The 6,000-nt window shown below is 45.0% G+C and overlaps 1 non-coding gene across 1 annotated transcript; it reads right to left on the bottom strand.

The window, feature by feature from the left end:
• Positions 1 to 584: 584 nt before the first annotated feature.
• On the bottom strand, positions 585 to 656 carry trnad-guc (transfer RNA aspartic acid (anticodon GUC)). The gene has a single exon. It is a non-coding gene; the product is annotated as a tRNA-Asp (tRNA).
• Between the last annotated feature and the right edge of the window lie 5,344 nt (positions 657 to 6,000).

Here is a 6,000-nt window from a genome sequence, read left to right as displayed (position 1 = left end):
ATGCATCACTTGTCAAATTACGCCCCTACGTTCTCCGGCAATCTGCATTTGAAAAGGAACGTTACCTACGGGCCTGAATGTGAAAGCCTGCTTTTGCCTACGCTCTGAAGTAGCCCGTCAAAGTCGCCGGTATCTGTGGTGTAGCGGTTATCAAGTTCGCCTCACACGTGAAAGGTCCCTAGCCTGAAATCAGGCAGAAACACAATTGTTGTTATTTTAAGATGACATTCACACTCAAGCTGTGTCAGTGGGTTGACTAAGTTCTTCCACATGCTTGCTCCGTAAAACAACCTGAAATCACAGAATGGCACACATAGAGACTACCTTCCGAACCGTCTTAAGTACAAAAACAAAAGTTTAGGGGCCTCTTGGCATCGTAAGCCGGACAGAGGTGGTGTAATGCCGAAACCCGGGATCGAACCAGGGACCTTCAGATCTTCAGTCTAACGCTCTCCCAATTGAGCTATTTCAGCACAACAACCGATGACTTCTTCTGGCCATCATTTGCAAATGCAAGCCTCCTCAACCAAGTCAAAGACGTATTGTGGGAAATTTCAACTGTCCGGGACAAAGGCAAAAAGACTCTCCCCGTCGGGGAATCGAACCCCGGTCTTCCGCGTGACAGGCGGAGATACTGTCCACTATACTAACGAGGACTGGAAAAGCACTGCTCGTTTGCAGTCTCGCCAGAGTAGTCGCTGGACAAAGGCTGTGTGCCTTTGACTGAGCGGACCATTACTGGCTAAAGTTGCAATGGTCGTCGTTCAATTTCAGTTTTGAGTACCTGTTGAGGAGTTCCTTTCCTGCAATTGCATGCCCTCTTCTTGGTGCACGCGATATGGCAAACAGCATGTGCAAATTGGTCAAAGAAATCGAAAAGGGCAAGCAGCAAGTGCAAATTGGTCAAAGAAATCGAAAAGGGTTATGCGAGACTACAGAAGAAAGTTAAGAACCAATTTCTAAACAGCCTCAGTTTGGACAAAGCCACCACATACTATTAATCGAAATAGAGACTTTCTCCCATGAAAAATAGCTGCACTTGCAGCAGCAGCCCTAGGATGTCAATTACAACAGGCGGAGATCCTGTCCACTATACTAACGAGGACTGGAACAGCACTGCCCCCGGCCATGCACCTGGTGTAGTTACGCCGTTCTGATGCCATTACTTTTACTCGCTCAAGGTTGGACAAAAATGAATCAATTGTCAAATTACGCTCCTACGTTCTCCGTCAATCTGCATTTGAAAAGGAACGTTACCTACGGGCCTGAATATGAAAGCCTGCTTTTGCCTGTTAGATCTTTTGCAGTCACTCCAGAGTAGTCGCCGAAAAAAGGCTGTGTCTTTGACAGAGCGGACGATTACTGGCTAAAGTTGCAATGGTCGTTATTCAATTTCAGTTTTGAGTATCTGTTGACTACAATTGCGCGCCCTCTTCTTGTTGGACGCGATATGGCAAACAGCATGTGCAAATTGGTCAAAGAAATCAAAAAGGGTTTTGCGAGACTACAGAAGATTGTTAAGAACCAATTTCTAAACAGCCTTTGTTTCTCTCATGAAAAACAGCTGCACTGAAGAAGCAGCCCTAGGATGTCAATTACCACAGCTTCAATCCCCTCTCCACGCTACACTGGCTTAGCATTGGACCGATCAGCCTCCACATATGAGCATGGTCCCCATTAAGCTGAGAAAGTACCTATTGTGCACTAGGATTTTGGAAAGCCCCTTAGAGTCGACCTTGCACGATAATGTGTCGCTTTGTGGTTAGATGCTACCCTCTGAAAGTAATACCCTACGTGGCTAAATTCTGTAGTGTAGTGGATATCACCTTGGCCTAACATGCATAAAGGTCCCTCGTTCGAAATCAGGCAGAAGCCCTTTTGCTATCCATTATCATGTGCACAGTCAGTCTGGGTGGATTGCCTTGTAAAAGGGGTTGTCTCAGCTCTAACAATTAGAAAGGCAACACTTTTGGTTTTAGTACTACAAAGTTCGATAAAGATCCTTTCATCCCAAAACCCCTGAGGAGTAAACTTCCACGACCGTGGTATTCTTCTTGCTGGGAAGCTACGCTCTGAAGTAGCTCGTCAAAGTCGCCGATTTCTGTGGTTTAGCGGTTATCAAGTTCGCCTCACACGTGAAAGGTCCCTGGCCTGAAACCAGGCAGAAACACAATTGTTGTTATTTTAAGATGACATTCACACTCAAGCTGTGTCAGTGGGTTGACTGAGTTCTTACACATGCTTGCAATGGTCGTCGTTCAATTTCAGTTTTGAGTTACCTGTTGAGGAGTTCCTTTCCTGCAATTGCATGCCCTCTTCTTGGTGCACGCGATATGGCAAACAGCATGTGCAAATTGGTCAAAGAAATCGAAAAGGGTTATGCGAGACTACAGAAGAACGTTAAGAACCAATTTTTAAACAGCCTCACGTTGGACAAAGCCACCACATACTATTAATCGAAATAGAGACTTTCTCCCATGAAAAATAGCTGCACTTGCAGCAGCAGCCCTAGGATGTCAATTACAAAATGCCGAGATACTGTCCACTATACTAACGAGGACTGGAACAGCACTGCCCCCGGCCATGCCCCTGGTGTAGTTACGCCGTTCTGATGCCATTACTTTTACTCGCTCAAGGTTGGACAAAAATGAATCAATTGTCAAATTACGCTCCTACGTTCTCCGTCAATCTGCATTTGAAAAGGAACGTTACCTACGGGCCTGAATGTGAAAACCTGCTTTTGCCTGTTAGATCTTTTGCAGTCACTCCAGAGTAGTCGCCGAAAAAAGGCTGTGTCTTTGACAGAGCGGACGATTACTGGCTAAAGTTGCAATGGTCGTTATTCAATTTCAGTTTTGAGTATCTGTTGACTACAATTGCGCGCCCTCTTCTTGTTGGACGCGATATGGCAAACAGCATGTGCAAATTGGTCAAAGAAATCAAAAAGGGTTTTTCGAGACTACAGAAGATTGTTATGAACCAATTTCTAAACAGCCTTTGTTTCTCCCATGAAAAACAGCTGCACTGAAGAAGCAGCCCTAGGATGTCAATTACCACAGCTTCAATCCCCTCTCCACGCTACACTGGCTTAGCATTGGACCGATCAGCCTCCACATATGAGCATGGTCCCCATTAAGCTGAGAAAGTACCTATTGTGCACTAGGATTTTGGAAAGCCCCTTAGAGTCGACCTTGCACGATAATGTGTCGCTTTGTGGTTAGATGCTACCCTCTGAAAGTAATACCCTACGTGGCTAAATTCTGTAGTGTAGTGGATATCACCTTGGCCTAACATGCATAAAGGTCCCTCGTTCGAAATCAGGCAGAAACCCTTTTGCTATCCATTATCATGTGCACAGTCAGTCTGGGTGGATTGCCTTGTAAAAGGGGTTGTCTCAGCTCTAACAATTAGAAAGGCAACACTTTTGGTTTTAGTACTACAAAGTTCGATAAAGATCCTTTCATCCCAAAACCCCTGAGGAGTAAACTTCCACGACCGTGGTATTCTTCTTGCTGGGAAGCTACGCTCTGAAGTAGCTCGTCAAAGTCGCCGATTTCTGTGGTGTAGCGGTTATCAAGTTCGCCTCACACGTGAAAGGTCCCTGGCCTGAAACCAGGCAGAAACACAATTGTTGTTATTTAAAGATGACATTCACACTTAAGCTGTGTCAGTGGGTTGACTAATGGTCGTCGTCGTTCAATTTCAGTTTTGAGTTACCTGTTGAGGAGTTCCTTTCCTGCAATTGCATGCCCTCTTCTTGGTGCACGCGATATGGCAAACAGCATGTGCAAATTGGTCAAAGAAATCGAAAAGGGTTATGCGAGACTACAGAAGAAAGTTAAGAACCAATTTCTAAACAGCTTCCGTTTGGACAAAGCCACCACATACTATTAATCGAAATAGAGACTTTCTCCAATGAAAAATAGCTGCACGTGCAGCAGCAGCCCTAGGATGTCAATTACAACAGGCGGAGATCCTGTACACTATACTAACGAGAACTGGAAAAGCACTGCCCCCGGCCATGCCCCTGGTGTAGTTACGCCGTTCTGATGCCATTACTTTTACTCGCTCAAGGTTGGACAAAAATGAATCAATTGTCAAATTACGGTCCTACGTTCTCCGTCAATCTGCATTTGAAAAGGAACGTTACCTACGGGCCTGAATATGAAAGCCTGCTTTTGCCTGTTAGATCTTTTGCAGTCACTCCAGAGTAGTCGCCGAAAAAAGGCTGTGTCTTTGACAGAGCGGACGATTACTGGCTAAAGTTGCAATGGTCGTTATTCAATTTCAGTTTTGAGTATCTGTTGACTACAATTGCGCGCCCTCTTCTTGTTGGACGCGATATGGCAAACAGCATGTGCAAATTGGTCAAAGAAATCAAAAAGGGTTTTGCGAGACTACAGAAGATTGTTAAGAACCAATTTCTAAACAGCCTTTGTTTCTCTCATGAAAAACAGCTGCACTGAAGAAGCAGCCCTAGGATGTCAATTACCACAGCTTCAATCCCCTCTCCACGCTACACTGGCTTAGCATTGGACCGATCAGCCTCCACATATGAGCATGGTCCCCATTAAGCTGAGAAAGTACCTATTGTGCACTAGGATTTTGGAAAGCCCCTTAGAGTCGACCTTGCACGATAATGTGTCGCTTTGTGGTTAGATGCTACCCTCTGAAAGTAATACCCTACGTGGCTAAATTCTGTAGTGTAGTGGATATCACCTTGGCCTAACATGCATAAAGGTCCCTCGTTCGAAATCAGGCAGAAACCCTTTTGCTATCCATTATCATGTGCACAGTCAGTCTGGGTGGATTGCCTTGTAAAAGGGGTTGTCTCAGCTCTAACAATTAGAAAGGCAACACTTTTGGTTTTAGTACTACAAAGTTCGATAAAGATCCTTTCATCCCAAAACCCCTGAGGAGTAAACTTCCACGACCGTGGTATTCTTCTTGCTGGGAAGCTACGCTCTGAAGTAGCTCGTCAAAGTCGCCGATTTCTGTGGTTTAGCGGTTATCAAGTTCGCCTCACACGTGAAAGGTCCCTGGCCTGAAACCAGGCAGAAACACAATTGTTGTTATTTTAAGATGACATTCACACTCAAGCTGTGTCAGTGGGTTGACTGAGTTCTTACACATGCTTGCAATGGTCGTCGTTCAATTTCAGTTTTGAGTTACCTGTTGAGGAGTTCCTTTCCTGCAATTGCATGCCCTCTTCTTGGTGCACGCGATATGGCAAACAGCATGTGCAAATTGGTCAAAGAAATCGAAAAGGGTTATGCGAGACTACAGAAGAACGTTAAGAACCAATTTCTAAACAGCCTCACTTTGGACAAAGCCACCACATACTATTAATCGAAATAGAGACTTTCTCCCATGAAAAATAGCTGCACTTGCAGCAGCAGCCCTAGGATGTCAATTACAAAAGGCGGAGATACTGTCCACTATACTAACGAGGACTGGAACAGCACTGCCCCCGGCCATGCCCCTGGTGTAGTTACGCCGTTCTGATGCCATTACTTTTACTCGCTCAAGGTTGGACAAAAATTAATCAATTGTCAAATTACGCTCCTACGTTCTCCGTCAATCTGCATTTGAAAAGGAACGTTACCTACGGGCCTGAATGTGAAAACCTGCTTTTGCCTGTTAGATCTTTTGCAGTCACTCCAGAGTAGTCGCCGAAAAAAGGCTGTGTCTTTGACAGAGCGGACGATTACTGGCTAAAGTTGCAATGGTCGTTATTCAATTTCAGTTTTGAGTATCTGTTGACTACAATTGCGCGCCCTCTTCTTGTTGGACGCGATATGGCAAACAGCATGTGAAAATTGGTCAAAGAAATCAAAAAGGGTTTTGCGAGACTACAGAAGATTGTTAAGAACCAATTTCTAAACAGCCTTTGTTTCTCCCATGAAAAACAGCTGCACTGAAGAAGTAGCCCTAGGATGTCAATTACCACAGCTTCAATCCCCTCTCCACGCTACACTGGCTTAGCATTGGACCGATCAG

The sequence above is a fragment of the Channa argus genome, unplaced genomic scaffold (genome assembly GCF_033026475.1).
Source record: "Channa argus isolate prfri unplaced genomic scaffold, Channa argus male v1.0 Contig087, whole genome shotgun sequence".
In the NCBI taxonomy this organism is placed as follows: Eukaryota; Metazoa; Chordata; class Actinopteri; order Anabantiformes; family Channidae; genus Channa; species Channa argus.
Note: the sequence above shows the minus strand (reverse complement) of the source record. Positions and strands in the feature narration are given on the sequence as shown.